The sequence below is a fragment of the Doryrhamphus excisus genome, chromosome 15 (assembly GCF_030265055.1).
Source record: "Doryrhamphus excisus isolate RoL2022-K1 chromosome 15, RoL_Dexc_1.0, whole genome shotgun sequence".
Taxonomy (NCBI): domain Eukaryota; kingdom Metazoa; phylum Chordata; class Actinopteri; order Syngnathiformes; family Syngnathidae; genus Doryrhamphus; species Doryrhamphus excisus.
The window spans coordinates 9,023,115-9,040,211 of record NC_080480.1 but is presented as its reverse complement, the minus strand read 5'-3'; the positions used below and the strand labels follow the sequence as shown (position 1 = coordinate 9,040,211).

The 17,097-nt window shown below is 40.3% G+C and overlaps 1 protein-coding gene across 10 annotated transcripts in view; it reads right to left on the bottom strand.

Annotated features, from left to right (window-relative positions):
* Nucleotides 1-17,097, bottom strand: part of rbfox1 (RNA binding fox-1 homolog 1) — a 209,782-nt gene that overhangs the window by 78,356 nt on the left and 114,329 nt on the right. The window contains exon 1 of one of the 10 annotated variants that reach the window (XM_058049651.1): nucleotides 2,922-2,942. The exons of the other annotated variants lie outside the window; for them this stretch is intronic. The gene's annotated coding sequence lies outside the window, so the exon portion shown is untranslated. Of the gene's footprint in view, nucleotides 1-2,921; nucleotides 2,943-17,097 lie in introns of those variants that run through there. 10 annotated transcript variants of the gene reach the window in all.

The following is a 17,097-nucleotide window of genomic DNA, read 5'->3' as shown; positions in this document are numbered from 1 at the left end:
ACCTTGTGCCCGTTTTTTATGGCTTAAAAGTGCTCAGAAATGTGCAAAGTTGCTTCATCACCTCTTGTTCCCCCCCCCGGCCCATAAAAGACACATAAATACATTGTTGGGATGAGGTGTTTGGGATTATAAAAACATATACATGCGTCTTTGGTAATGAAAGAGTTAATATTTGTTAATAATATAATTCCATTAATTCTACTTCAACAAAGTCGGCTCAATTTTTGCACATTTTGCTATGTTGCAGCCTTATTCCAAAGTGGAATTAATTAATTCCCTAAAAGTCCCTAAAACCCTTTTTTTTTTAGCTTTACAAATGTATTACAAATAAAATATGCACCTGCATAAGTATTCACCCCCTTAGCCATGATGGCACAAACAGGGACCTCAGGTGCATCCTGTTTTCAAGGTTATTATGGGATGTTGAATTTTGAGGGGTAAAAAAATATTTATTGGATTTTGGACTATTGTACTAGACAATTATGTGGAATTGCTGATTGCTATAATTTCCAGTGTATAGGCCACTACTTAGCTAGGAGACCCAGGTTCGATTCCCCACTCGGGCATCTCTGTGTAGAGTTTGCATCTTCTCCTCGTGCATATGTGGGTTTTATCCAGGGTTTTCTCTGGCTTCCTCCAACATTCCAAAAACATGCTAGGTTAATTGGCGACTCCAAATTGTCCATAGGTATGAATGTGAGTGTGAATGGTTGTTTGTCTATATGTGCCCTGTGATTGGCTGGCGACCAGTCCAGGGTGTACCTCACCTCTCGCCTGAAGACAGCTGGGATAGGCTCCAGCATGCCAGTGACCCTTGTGAGGATAAGCGGTACAAAAAATGGATGGATGGGCCACTACTTTTTTCTCATGTTTTTCTCTGCAAATATGCGGCTCATATGTGGTCATGTTCTGGTCTTGTAACATCTCATGTGCTTCCGAGCAGCGCCCTCATCATGGAGAACATGTGAAGAGGTGTCGGGAGGTTCCTGTAACTGTAATACCAAATGTGACCAGTAGATATAGTACTACATACAGTACATCCCTAGTAATGTTGAGCAAACGAAGATGAGACACTTGCTAAGGGAACATGGCGGCACACTGGGGCTGCTCAAAGAATGTGTCCGACCACAGTCCACCTTGGTGGGCCATGCCAGGTGGCTCCACCCGCTCTATATCATGGTTTGACTGACCTCTGGGGTGGAGTGTGTTGGCACACCTTTCGGGCCAGGTTCCATTGCAAACTCAACAAAAGGCCTCGTCTTTTATAGAGAAAGAATGAAGACTTTTCTGGTTGGCTTCTGTTTATGTTTCTTTGTGTGTTATATGTTTCTGTGTACTAAATATTCCATGTCACGACGTGGAAACATGTGGCTTGTAGTAGACCGGTGCAGCTTATGTATGGGTAAATCTGTTTTGGTCTTCACATTTAATGGGTGCTTTCTATAGTTCAGAAATTACGGTCATTCTGAACGAACTGAGGCAATATGTGATGGACTACTTGGTTGCAACCCGCAAAGTTGCTGTTCATTCAGTCTCAACTTGCTTGTGGTCTGCAAAATAACATAACAGATACAGATAAGACTGGGGTATGCCCCAGTCCCTGTGTCACTGCACAGGATAAGTGGCATAGATGATAGATGGATTGGATCATTCTTGAAAGCAAAGCCTTCTTTAATTTCCAATATGTGACAATGATTGGTTATAGGTGTATGTGCCTTCTTGGGAGATCACTACAGTTCTGACCAGCCAACATAAATGCAGAGCACAACTGAGAAAAAAAAGCCTATAAGCCTCTAACACGTGTTAACAACATGTATTTGATTATTTCACAAGAAGGAATGAATCACAAATTGATGTAACAGAAGTTGATTAATTTCTTTGGAAACTTGACTTTTTCTTGTCCTTTTATTTTTGTCAGTCACAACCATTAAATGAACTTAGCGGGTTGCAACTAGGTAATATTTTGTTATACAGTGATCCATCCATGCATTCACCTTTTGCAGACTTGCTGTTTTGCGCAATGTTTTTTGTGCTTTTTTTTTTTTTTTACAGCGTTTGTGTTCTGCATCCTGATTGGCTACGGGAGAACCCATGTATTGTGTTCTACGTTCTAATTGGCTCAGGGACTGTAACCGCTGTCAGTCAATCTACGCCGCGCCTTCCTTTGCAGAAGTTGGAGGAAGGAAGTAAAATACATAGATATTGAGTATATGGGGGAAATACGACGACAGGAGCAATATGTACAAACAAGGATACAAAAACGCTACAGTTGAGTGGAACAGTGCCACGATGATGAAGAGGCACAGTCAGAGGAGTGAAAAATGTGCGTCACTTAATCATTAATCGGTAGATTAATCATTAAAATTAAAATGAAGGTTTGAATTTTTTTTTTGAGTGTTTAAAAAATCAGAGAATTGCGTAATGCCTGTCTGGCAAAAGTGTATGGCGAGGAGGCATGTCTCTCACCCAGTCAACAGTTTGTTTCCAAGGTTTGGGGCACTATAAAGAAAGGTTCCATCTTTGGAAAGCATTCTGTTGTTGTAGTGAGCAATTAGAGACAGAGTGTTCCTTTCAACTGGTACATTATGAACATTTGATTAGGAAAGTATTTACACACCAGGGAGTTCCAAGCAGCACCATATTTTATGTAGGGTAGCATTTGAGGGAACGTATCTTTCTTTTTATTGGCTAATCTAATTTTTGTCCTTTGTTCAATTGGATTATATATTGTAGCTTTATAAAATGAAGAGCTAAGTTAATCAGAAGTTAGTAAATCCCTTCTAGCATCCATCAATCAGCCACCAGATATTACCATGAAATCATCACTGAGTCAATAAATCATTTACTGGCTCTGCATACTTTATAATTCACATTCATGTTAAACAGTGGGATTAGTTTGAGAGAAAATCATCAGGTCTTACCTTTTTTTATAAGGTCAATGGCATCCATGTCCAGCAGACAGAAAAATAAAAGATAATTAACTTAATTTGGTAGCTGATAACCATGGAAACCTTCAGTGCAAATCTATTATTGACATTCTTCTTTTATAATGTAAAAAAGGAAGCAACATAAACAGTATGTACATACACACACACACATAAATATATATATATATATATATATATATATATATATTTCACATGCAAATATATTGGAACACATATATTAGAACACATTAGAACACATAATATACATGTGATGCAGTGTGCATTGGTGCTAATCGAATGGACAAATAGTCTGTCCTGTATTTAAATAAGCATTTTACTACGATGTTGCTGAGGAAAAAAACAGGTATTGTGTTAGCATATGCACGCACAGCCACACACATGCATACGCACAGCCTCATGAGGCAGTGAGAAATTCCGCTTCAGGAAAATTATCTGTGTGTTGCCGTGTGTGTGTGTGTGTGTGTGTGTGTGCTGCTCCATTGCAAAAGTGCTTGCATCGGCAGGTTCACCCTGAGAGCCTCTCAAATCAAATGACCAAGAATAATGTGCAGAAAAATGCTGAGGTTGGCAAGACTACACATCCATACTTGCACACACATCTTTTCTGTTGGTTTTCCTTTTCCTTGTCTTTATTTTCTCAACTGTCTTTAATCCTTTCCCACCTATTAGTTTTTATCCTCTGTTCTTCCTTCTCACCTTCATCCGTCTTTCCAGTGGTTACAATATAATCCACACCTCTTTCTTAGATACCAGTTAAGTCAAAGATGAAATCTATCACTTCCCCTGGGTGTTTGTTCCAGAACAACACAATAATTGGGCAGAGGGTGACTATTTAGAGGACATTTCTGTATGAATAAGGCAAGGTTTAAAGCATATAGCATATTAGAACTTTCCTATGCTTTAATATGCAAGATATTTGCAATACGAGGACATTCCATCAGGGTAGGCATAGTACCATATACTGTATGTACTCACACAAATTACTTTGTGTGTGTGTGTGTGTGTGCTGGTCCTGGGCCAGTGACTAGCACAGCGCAGCATTGTGGATGCTGTATAACAAATAGGACCTGTCAGCCCAAGCGGGGGAGAGCGAGAGACAGCACAAATGATTGATTACTATAGTGTGTGTATGTGTGTGTGTGTGTGTGTGAGAGAGAGAGAGGGAGAATGTGTGGGGAGAGAGCAAGAGAGAGAGAGAGCGATATCTTGCACTAAGCAGAGGCGCTGATGTCAACACTTTGTCTCTCCAAGCTGAGAAAGAAAATGTGCACAAGTGTTTTTAGGATTCATTCCCATCTCATGCAGGATGCTGGATAGCCTCAGGTGGAGGTGGAAATCATCAGCGTGTGATGTTAAATTAGTGGGGAGCACTTCTGCCTCACAGGTGGTTCTTGGTTTGACTGTCAGCTCACACGTCTCCGTACGAGTTTGGTTGTTCTCCTCATTCTTTCGTGGGTTTACTCTGGGTACTCCCGTTTTTTAAAGCATGTTAGCAGACTCTAAATTGCCCACAGGTGTGAATGTGACTGTGAATGGTTGTCTACGATTGACTGGCGAGCAGTCCAGGATATTTCACACCAAGTCAGCACACTGCTAGGAGACCCGACTTCGATTCCACCCTCGGCCATCTCTGTGAGGAGTTTGCATGTTCTCCCCGTGCATGCGTGGGTTTTATCCAGGGTTTTCTCTGGCTTCCTCACACATTCCAAAAACATGCTAGGTTAATTGGCGACTCCAAATTGTCCATAGGTATGAATGTGAGTGTGAATGGTTGTTTGTCTGTATGTGCCCTGTGATTGGCTGGCCACCAGTCCAGGGTGTACCCCGCCTCTCACCCGAAGACAGCTGGGATAGGTTTCAGCACCCCCGCGACCCTCGTGAGTATAAACGGTAGAAAATGAATGAATGAAAGAACGAGAGAAGGGGATTCCTGCAGAAATTGTGTACAAATCTGAAGCTGAACTGAAATGCTGTCCGAAAAATGTGGAATTATGGAGAAAAGTAGGATTTTTGGAATATGGAATATGGTTATCCTGAATGCTTTGATGCTAGAATGCTTTGATACAGTAAATATGGAAACAATGCCATGGGGCGTAGAGCAGCTCATCCACAAACTGGAGGGTTGGTGGTTCAAACCAAAAACACTAGATGAGCAAGACTGACCAGTTAGCTAAAAGCACATAACAGAATGTAATACACAAAGGAGTGGAAAGTCCACCGCACATTAGTGTACAATGTATTTGCTTGCTTTGAGTGGAGTGGAAAACAATACTTTTCTGTGCATACACATAACAGTAATGGAATAATTATACATAGTGTACTATTGTGCTTTTTTTTCCCACAGTTTACCATTATCAGCGTCGTTGGGCTGACCAGGACGCAACGACGTATGCCACATGTAACACAGAGCACATAGTGGATGGATGCTGCATCAAAATCTGTGTGTTAACAATGTTAACATACTTCACCTTGCACATGTATCATGGACATTACACCATAGTTCTGATTTTACATCAGTGTCACTTTCATTATTGTCTGATATTTGACAAAAATAGGAGGAAAAATACATATTCTTACTATGTGTCAAGGCAGAGGTCAGCTCATTTGCATAGAGTTTTCCTTGATTCAGTTTTAGTTACATTGTGCATGGACTACACTGCTTATGTTAACATTGTGTAACATTATGCATTTGGTGCACAATGATGTGTTATACTTCAGGAATAACAGCAGCTGACACTGTTCCACCTTTTTGCTATTATTTCTTTCATGTTTGTGATGTAATTTTGCATTAACTGATCTAATTAATCTCTTTTTTTTATCTCGCCTCGATATTACCCTCATTGAGATATTTTCATTTAAATGCATGAAGTTATTGTGGCAGATCAAAACATTAGCCACGTATACATGGACCCAATTATTCCAATTGCATTTGGTTTATTTGCTCAAACTGAAAGAATTTAACCTTTCTATACACCTCATTCCGAAAGAAAAGTACCAATCCGAATGAATATATAATCGAATTCACAGGGGTGGAATATTCCTTTCCCCAATCCGATTGAGGTATCTTGTACCCGCTCAATCGGAAAGTTGTCAGGGTGCGTTCTTCTTCGTGGTGTTTTTCTTCTTCTGTTGTTTACTGGTGGTTGGCAAGCAGCTTTCGGTGTACATTACTGCCATCTGTGGAACAGAATCTAAACCCTTCTATACGCCATTCACAAGTCCCGTTTTTCTTTAAAAAGAATATACATATATATAAAACATGGTGCCCTGTGATTGCCTGGCGACCAGTCCAGGGTGTACCCCGCCTCTCGCCCGAAGAGCTGGGATAGGCTCCAGCACCCCCGCAACCCTCATGAGGGTAAGTGGTAGAAAATGAATGAATGAATATATAAAACATGTCCCGATTTTAATAAAAAAATATTAGGAAGATTGAATTAGATCTTTTCCTGTTTAAATGCATACTCAGATATGACGTAACACGCAGCTGGAGACCTTCTTCAGCTTTAAAAATGGAGGTGAGCATTCGGCACTGGACTTCAGTTTCGACCATGGTCAAAACTAAAATGCAGACCAACATGTACTCATTTTTCATATTTTGCACACATTTCAACCCTTAATTTTGCTTGTTTTGATTGTTTCTCACTATGTATGTGCACTTGCAGTTTTGAGTTACCAAAGCAATCACACAGGCGGAGTGTCATCCTCTCGACCAATCAGAGCGCTCCATTTTTATACCTGCCTCCTGGAGCTGCTACTCCTCCCCAGTGTCAACAATGAATACAATTGCTGCTGCTGTAGCATGTGCATCCATTTAAAGTTAAAATGAAGATGTTAACCTGACAATGTTGTTAACCACTTGCCCACTTAAGAGTACTGTAGAGTCCTGACAAATCAAACAGAGACCTTTTTAAGTTTTATTAACAGCAACAGACGTGTTCAGTTCCCACACACAGTATGCTGCGTTTGGGCGAGCTGAGCACATGTGGTGTTGTTGTTGTGAGTGAGGAAGACACGTGTACTCACAACACTTTCTCCTTGTCCACCAATAACATTTACTGGGAGGTACATTTGTAAACAATGTAGAAAAACCGCCATGTTTGCCCGAATGCATTACAGAAAAAAGTCACGTGTTGCAAGTGTTATGTCATGCCGAGTGATGGTCTTGCCTCGTCACTTCCAGGCTGCTTCATCACTCATTCTGCACTGTTTACATTAAATTTATATATGTATATGCAATATATATATTTATTTTTTCATTTTTTCATTTCAGCACTAAAAAAGTTACATTAAAGTTACATTAAAACGAATATTGTTTCTCACTATCTAATTGCCAGATAGACGTGGCTTCCCACTGAGGTCCATTGATCTCTGGTTATGGCAACACAGTTGGGCAAATCCTACTAAAATTTTAAGTTTTAATTTTTGTACAGCTTTTGGTCGTCACATGGTGGCTTGTATGAAGGATCATTGGACGCAGTTTGCAACACCTCTATTAACGCCTCGTCTTCCACTATGTTTATCGACCACATGGCAAGACGGTGCCTGTCGACTGCAGACCACTCCTCACCTTGCCCTCCCAACGACAATGGGTGCCTATCAGCTTATGCTAAACTAGCCCAAACACAATGACAGCCAATCAATGTCCACTTCAGGTTGTGACTGATTGTTGTTTTTCACCACAAACAACTCAAGCAAAAGAAACCCTACACATAAACACGGATTTAATTTAGCCTTACAGCAAAATAGAAATAACAATAAACGTGTATTGACCCCACACCGGCTAGTCTACTTTACATATCTACAATATAGTTGTACCTTGTTTCCTATTCTGTTTGAACACAGGTTATCCAGATTTATCCTGAAAAGTTTCTATCCGGATCAGAGTGATCCAATACGACGCTGCTTTGAAAAACAAGTTAAAAAGTAAGATGGATAATGTGATCATGAATAGCAAAATTCAAAATACTATATCAGGATCAATTTTATCTCGATTAAACCTTTTGAAAAACTGGGCCCTGAAGTAATCTTGAAGTAATCTTGCACTACACTGCATTTGTTTCGAATGCTGCTTCCTCCATCCCAGTTACTGCTGTTATGTCCTTGGGCACCCACCTTGCCTCCAGTGCAGCCCCCACTGGTGTATAGATGTGAGGGAATGCTTGGTGGTAGTGGCAGAGGCCGCTGGCACGAATTGGCAGCCATGTTTTCGTCAGGCTACCTCAGGGCAGCTGTGGCAACAGATGCGACTTACAGTGTATGACTGTGGAGTGAATGAATAATGGGTTCCCGGTGTAAAGCTCTGTAGGTCTGTAAATAATTGATTGGCTATCTAGGGATGAGCCGGATACTCGTTAAAAATGGGTATTTGTTGTGGGTAATGCATTTTTGCAGATTACGAGTATGAAACGAGTACAGCTGCCAATTATTCATATCCGTAAGGGAAATCGTTATTGTGTTTGTATATGGTTCTGTAGTTGTTGTAGTTTTTTTGTTTTTTTGGGGTAATGTATTCACTGTTCACTCTTCACGCTCTGTGATTGGCCAGTCACCACAGTGACCATTTTATGCATTGTAACAGGAACTGGAATTCCCGCACTACTTGCATGTAAACCGTGCAATCCTCATGAGAGGCTTGTTGCCGAAGCGCACCTCAACCGAGTGTGTGTGCACCTTATAAACCAGGGATGTCCAAAGCGTTATCCATTTGTGGACCACATTTTCTATGGGCCTGTGAACGGCACAGTGTAGAAAATGTAGCTAAGAAATAAATGCAAGTTGTAGAAGAGTTGATACTAAAAACTAATGAGTCTGACGGATCACTTACATACATACACAGTACAAAGATAGCTGAATAACAATGAATAAAGCAACTCATCAATCCATGTTAATTCCAGACTTAAAATAGTATGTAAGTCACGCCTATTTTCGGTTAACCACCCCCACTTCCGGTTCATGCCCAGCCATTTTTTATGGAAATTACACCCACTCCCAGTTTATGACCCACCCATTCTGAGTACAGATACGAATCCAGATAATTTTGATGGGTGAACACATACATATATTTTTCATTACTTTTTGGAATGTTAAAAGAAAAGCCTGAATGTTTCGGTGTTGGGATGGTTTGAATCGGTTGAGAAATTTGGACATATAAGGAATTCTTATTCAAATGTGATATAGTGATATTGTACATTTCAGGGGCTGTGTGGAGTTTGCATGTTTCCTCCCACATTCCAAAAACATGCTAGCTTAATTGGCAACTCCAAAATGTCCATAGGTATGAATGTGAGTGTGAATGGTTGTTTGTCTATATGTGCCCTGTGACTGGCTGGCGACTAGTCCAGGGTGTACTCCGCCTCTTGCTCATAGACAGCTGGGATAGGCACCCCCACAATCCTCATGAGGATAAGCGATAGAAAATGAATGAATTAATGGACATTTCAGAGAATTGTTTTCGGAATGTGGAAAATAGCTTGAATGTTTTCAATCAGCTGAAGTCGTGAATGTGGGAATAGACTGATCATAGATGTAGAAAACTGTTATGTCCCGAATGACTGGAATATGCTCATGTTGGAATGGCTTAAATCAGTTGAGAAATGTTGAACCTATTATACTTTTTCCACTTTCCTGACCATGTTGTTACAATGTGGCATTTTCCTGCTCAACGATGCCAAAGCATCAGAAAATGATGTTTGTGCATTTGGAAGTCAGCCCTGAACACTCGGTTTTACAGAGTTTATTTTCTAGTTCTGCTGACGTCAATGGAAATCTGGACTTCCTTATATGGGCTGCAGATTCCCTGCAACGCAGACCTACGTATCTGGAAGTCCTCGGGAGCGCTTGGGAGTGTGACCAATCACAGCGAAGTGGGCATACCTAGAAGTAGTAGGAAGTCCATGGACACACTGTAGAGAGACGTGGATAATCTGAAAGATTTAGAAAGCTTTCTGTGCTGGTGATTGTTTGTAGCTGCTCTATATGAGTGCACAACTCAATACACAGCTCCAAAAATCATAATTGTTTCCTTTTAAGTTCATTTTTCGTGGGGATGTTGTGGAAAATGTGACATTTTTATCTGAATGTGCTAATAGGGATGGAATTCATTTTATGCTCCTCAGCATTCACACAAGAAATACAACATATTGTATGTTCTACAAGGAGCTCATCATCAGCGGTGACTACTAATTTATTCTTATGGGTTAATAATAACAATTTCCCCTTGACGGAAGCAAAAATGAAAACGTTTGAGTCAGCAAATCGTATGTGAGCATGTATGTGTCGATTAATCTATGGACCAGGAGGGCCTGGCTTTGTACACTGCAATTAATCAGGCCGCAGAGTAAATGAGTGCACACATTACACAACATTGCGCACACACCCACAGTATTTAGACTCACACACACCCAGCAGTCGGGAGAAAATCAATCAGTGACAGAAAGAGTCTAAGTCCATCAGTCTCTCTCTTATTGTGTTTGTTTATCTCTGTATGTCTCTCGCTCTGCGCTCACTGTGATAAGTGGGTTAAGCTCCTTTGGGTTAATTAGACTGTTTCAGATGTGACTAATTTGCTCAACGCTAGCCCCACAATATGCTAAATGACCTGCATACATGCACACCAACTTGCAGATTGGCCTTTACCTCCTCAGACACACAGATATTTGAATTATTAAGTAGTAAATCTCAATAAAGTGGAACCCCGGTTGGCATCATTAACTTGTTCCAGAAGGGAACCAAAATGGGCGCAAACCGAATCAATTTTTCCTCATAAGAAATAATGTAAATCCAATGAATCTGTTCAGATTTTCATACAACTGTAACACCACAAAAAGACTAGTTTGCACAAGAGTAGAACTTTTTTTGATACAAAATGTACAACTACAGAATACACAGTAGTTTTGCTTTTAAAGAAACAAGGCCCACTGACATAGATTTATACACATTGAGTATACATGTCACATATTGTACATGAATGTTCAGACAGGTGGCACATTTCAATGTCTACTATAATTATAAAATGCAAATTTACATTTACCAAATTCATTATTGTGTGACACACACATCTGTCGAATAAATTATCTCTGCAAATCAAACATCTTTGGTATGACAGCAGACGAGTGATCCCTAATGAAAATATTTGTGGGCCACAGCTTTTAAAAAACTCCCCAAAAATATTGGCTCTAAATATACATGATTGGTAATTGGTAGGTTTATTTTGGTCAGTATATTTTATCACAAAATTCAGGCTGGGGGATCTTGATTGGCGGGGTGGCATGAGAGGCAGGGAGGACTTTCACTATTTGTCATTCACTAATTTGTCATTCTCATCATGCACTTTGACTCTTGAATACGCGTGTATGCTCATTGCTCTGGTTTCAGTTTCGAGTTCAGTCTGTACCGTACAGATAAGTAAATACATATGAGTTTCTTAATAGTAAATAACTATAGAAAATAACCGAGAATCGAGATTTAGGGTAAGAAACAAAAAATGTTAAGGCCAAAATGAAAACAATGACATAATAAAGACAAGATCCAATTAATATCAAAGAAAGAAGGAAGTTGTGAGAGCGCATCAAGCATGACCGTAACATGATCGAATTTACATTTTGTTATTTCAGCATATTTGGCAGGTAATAGATGTGTGTGTGTGTGTGTGAGAGAGAGTGTGGGTGTGTGGGAGTGAGAGACAAGGGAGGGAAGATAAGGTATAGACAGATAATGGGTGTAAAAAAGGAAGGAACCCAAATGTGGGATATACTTAGAATCATGAAAGGGTGAAATTGCAATGTAGTATCAGTGAGCGATTGTTCCAATAAAACGTTTTTTTTTTAATTTTACACGTGTTGTGCTTTTTTCCAATTTGACATTATCTTTACAAACTGTCTGCAATGTCCAACTAGAAATACTGTATTCATTCACGTTACCAATTATTCTGAATGGGTCCATGTTAGGTCAGGACAAAAATTACTGAATGTTTTAGCCTGTTTATTTGTAGGGATGGCCATTAACGTTCAATGATCAGGTGACTCTGGGCAAAAGCTAACAAATTATGTTCGACAGTGAAAATCCTTTGAAAATCCTAATCCTAATCACCCCCAACAATTTTCACTGCTGTACAAGAAAGATGAGACAGTGAGAGGTTTGTGTAAAGCAAAACATAACTGTGTAAAAGAGTGTCAGTCTTTTAAAAAATTAGCAAAATAAGTATGTTTGGCTCCTAATTGAATGAACTATTCTGCTGTCAAAATTTAAAAAGTTTGTAATATTGATTTTTGTTTAGTGGCTCCAGTCTATTTTCCTTTAGTGAGCATGGAGGTAAAATGGCTCCTTTTATAGTAAAAGTTGCCAACCCTTGGTCCAGTCATTATACAAATTTCCCCACTGAGGGACGAATAAAGGCATATCTTATCTTAATCTTATAGTCCTTCAGTCAGGATTAGAATTGGGTATCATTTCAATTTGAACGACTTTTCCATTCCTCGTTTTAATTCTAGTTCCTAACGTGGTATGTTTTGCATGTGTTCAATGAATTGTCCCAACTGATTTTTTCAATATCAACTTTTTTTCCACTTTACAATGAATTTCTCACAAATCTATTTTCACAGGAGTACATTTCCACATATGTTGTTTATGTGTCAGTGAGTTTGTGATGCTGAAGGTACATGAAACAACAAGGTTTGTCCATAAGTTATGGGTCTTGAGTTACCATATTAGCATGAGGATACTTTGCTGCCTCAAAGCTGGCGAATAAAGATGATGAAATGTACATTCTGGAGCCATCCTTTTTTTTAAATCTTGAAACCCTTTACATTGACATTAGACAGACAGCATTAATTGTTTGACTTCCCTGAGTCTGACTGCTTAGCAATGTTCCGTCTAAACTGTGTGCGTGCGCAATCGCACACTGATCTTGTTATCTCTGCACAGAGGAAATTCTTGCAACACATTTTGCACTATGTGAGTGACAAGCAACATCAAGGGTAACAACATATAACACAATGACGAACACTTTCCAGCCAATAAGAGGCCATTTGCATGTATTTGCATGCCAATTAATTAACAGCGTGTTACGTAGTACATGTCTCTTCTTTGCATGTTAGCTCAAAGCTAATCGTGCAGCAGAGATAACAGAGCTAAATTCAGCTTGCTAAACCCGTATTGTGGCGAAACGAGTGGGAAGTGCCGCTTCTACTCACCAAGCTCAAGTTAAAAAAAAGAGCTGGTTCTCAGAGTATGTGGGAGTTGAATGTGGGTGAGAAAGGGCTGCTGTGAGACAGTTTTTGGAGTGAAAGCATGGACCAAATGAGCTGAACCGGGCATTCAGGGAACCAACCTTTCATTTTCATTCATTTTTTACCGCTTTTTCTCACGAGGGTCGCGGGTGTGCTGGAGCCTATACCAGCTGTCTTCAGGCGAGAAGCAAGGTACACCCTGGACTGGTCACCAGCCAATCACAGGGCACATATAGACAAACAACCATTCACACTCACATTCATACCTATGGACAATTTGGAGTCGCCAATTAACCTAGCATGTTTTTAGAATGTGGGAGAAAACCGGAGTACCTGGAGAAAACCCGCGCATGCACGGGGAGAACATGCAAACTCCACACAGAGATGCCTGAGGGTGGAATCGAACTCTGGTCTCCTAGCTATGTGACCTGCACTCCACCCATGCAACGTTCAAAACATAACAAAAACTTTCCACTGCATCCAACAGATACTCAAAACCACATAAAAAAAGTTTTTATCAAATTTGGGGAACCAAAAATGGCTCACTGGGATGTGGTACTGACATAACATAAAAAAACAATGTTTTTATGATAACATACACACATACAGATGACGATTGGATGAGATAGTTTTCGCTAAGGTGGACAAAAAAGAAAGATACATTGTGAAATCCTCCCTACTGACACACTCATATACAAAATACTGCAAAATGGAGGTTCTCGGGTTTTAGACAGGCGTGATACTACAAGAGTGCATGTCTGATGGCGCTCACAGATGTCAGAGGGATGTCCGATGTTATTTTTACACCATAAAACTGGATGAGCTTATGCATATTGGTCGTGCACCCTCCTTATCCTCCTTCCGCATGATATAATTGTGTTCCAAAAGTTGTACTGAGCCGACCACACTTTTTAAAATAAAGTTAAGCCAACTTAACTTTGTAGGAACTTTGTACGATGTTTGCAGATGATATTGTGATTTGTAGCGAGAGTAGGGAACAGGTGGAGGAGATGCTAGAGGAGGTTTGCCCTGGAAAGGAGTGGAATGAAGGTTAGCTGCAGCAAGATGGAGTATATTTGTGTGAATGAAAGGGGCCCAAGTGGAAGAGTGAGGTTACAGGGAGAAGAGCTACAGAAGGTGGACAATTTTAAGTACCTGGGGTTAACAGTCCAAAACAATGGAGATTGTGAAAAGGAGGTGAAGAAGCGTGTGCAGGCAGGATGAATGGGTGGAGAAAAGTGTCAGGCGTGATGTGTGAGAGAGACAGATGCAGAAGATAGGGTTGGGTGGTGGCGGTTGATTTGCTGAAAGAAAAAGAAGCCAAAATTTGTAGCCTCTTGGTCTTTGTTGACGCTCACCATCTTCTTCTTTGTTGGTGTTTGCAGCTATTTCTTCCACTTGTCTGATTAGGCATTGAAACTAGGAATCAAAATTGAAATTGTGAATGATCCCGGATGATCTGAATGTTTGTCCCAGTTCCCATCAATGCTCTCGACTTGATGTCCAACCCTCGTCAGGATGAGCTTGTTTTAAATACTCTCCATTTTAGGTACATATATCCCACATAGATCGGGGAGGTTAAAATCACTCTTAACACATCTCACACCACAGGATAATCTTAATCTGCCATTGCAATCCTGTGATCCATCAGATAACGTGGACTTTGCAGACTTTGGGGACTCCGGCTCAAAATTGATCCGATTATCTTCATGTGTGCATCCCAAGGTTATGAATGTTTGTATTGTTTTAATGTGATATTATGTTGCCTCCCACCCGGTGCGTTTGTTGGCGTGGTTAGTGCGCATTGTTTTGGCACGCACGTGCTGTCCCTGCTTGTCTTCTCCGCCTTTTTGTGTGTTCAGAAGTCCACGCTGGGTACCCATAACCCATACTGCTGATTGGCTGTCTGGCTACATAAAACCAACTCTTTGTTGCTGCGAGACACCAATTGTTTGTTCCCAGTTCCATGTGCTCGCTTGGACTTGTAATTTTTGGCTATTAGTACTTGTCCCGTCTTCTAGCTGTTTCCTTCCAAACACTCAAGCAGCGCTTGCAAAAAAAGGAAAAAATTCTAACCTCAAGTCAACGGTGACTCACACTGCTGGGCATAATCCGGAAGTGCGCATGGTTCAACAGGAAATGGGTGTGGCTTAAATGTGTGCATTATTTTAAGTCTGAAATTGACATGGCTTGATCAGACGTTGCTATATTTATGCATTGTTGTTTTATTTTTCCAGTTTTATTGTATAGTTTTGTTACTAGCCGTTCATATGCCCCCCAAAAAATGTGATTTCCACACAGACAGATGCCTTGATTATAAAATATTTATAGGCTAACTTAATGAACACAAAAGTATAAAGTAGCCAACTATTTTCCTCACTTTGTTGTACTGCAGCCCAGTTGATTCTGGCAGTGCTGGCAGGACACAAGTGACAACCACAGCAAGATTATGACAATGATACACAGAGGATGCAGAGGAAGAACAAAGACGAGGAAGCTGGGTCACACAAAAAAGAAGAAGAGGAGATTAAAAACTCCTTTGCTATCACTGGGAAATGGATGAGCAAAAAACGACTTGGAGCGGGTGGTAGTGCATAAAGAAACGCAGCTACAGGAACATAGAGGAAGATACAGGAACACTACAAACAACATATTCCTTGATGGATAAATCTGCAGTATGTGGAAGTGTAAGTACTCAGGTCAAATTACTGTAAAGGACTACAATAAATTCATCACTCCCTACTTGGGAAATGGCACTGTTATTATAGCGTAAGAGCTGAAGAGAGCCGTCTCTTGAGCCTGCTCTTGTTCAGCTCTGCTGAGAATCTGTGCCGGTGTGGGGGGGGGTTTACCACACGATGCAGCCCTCATATGCGAGGACAGACAACTTAAACCGAGCTATCAAAATGATTCCAATGGTTTGTGAAATGAGGTAGTGAGTTTCCAATGCACTTTCCAGTGATGCAAGGGTCATTATGGCAACTGCTTTCTTCAAAGCAGAGTGGGGGTTTGTTTATAATGGCGTGAGGGGCTGTGTGACTGAGTCCCGCAGAAAAGTGATCTCATCTGACATTTGGGTGTTTCATAATGTTTCTTACCGATAGTGTTTCGCCGCTTTGTCACAAAAAATATGTTTTTGTTTAATTTCAAACATGTCGAGTAGGTCAACTGAATCCCAGTATGTAGTAAAGCCTCCTCCCGAAAAATAAATCATCCATCCATCCATTTTCTATACCGCTTATCCTCACGAGGCATGCTGGAGCCTATCCCAGCTGTCATATATTCTTTTATGTTCAGTACCGTATAGTTCAAACTGCAAATCCAGAATACTTTGTTCATCCATTTTTTTAGTTGGACCCATTTTCTAACCTGATCAAATACTTAAAGTACACAGAGGAACAGAGAGACTGGGTAGTTGGATTTAAATGCATCTGGAAACATTGAAGAAATAAATGCAATACTGACTAGCTGTGCACTAGGGTTGGTTTAAATGTTTTTTATATACCGGTAGAACAGAGATGGCCGAAGGTGGAATTGAACTCGGATCTCCACACTCCAACAGAACACATTATGTACATAAAAATGATTGTGACTGGGCTCCACAGTACACACATGCTTTATACTAGTGACGCCTAGTCAAGATTAAAGATTAAATAATACTTTTAAAATTAAGTAATCTCCATAACTGGTGTTGATGAAATGATGTTCCTTAACGAGCCATATTATGTCAAACCATACCAAATTCTGAGGCTATGCATTTGGTGGAGTATTGCTGGCAGTCAAATGATGTTGCATGTTGAGTTGACCAGAGTAATGACACTCATCTTCCGGATCTACAGAATAAACCATACAGTACTACACTTTAATAAACGTAATCTCATCACTGCCACTATGTTCCAAAACACAAAAAGGGCAGCAGTAGG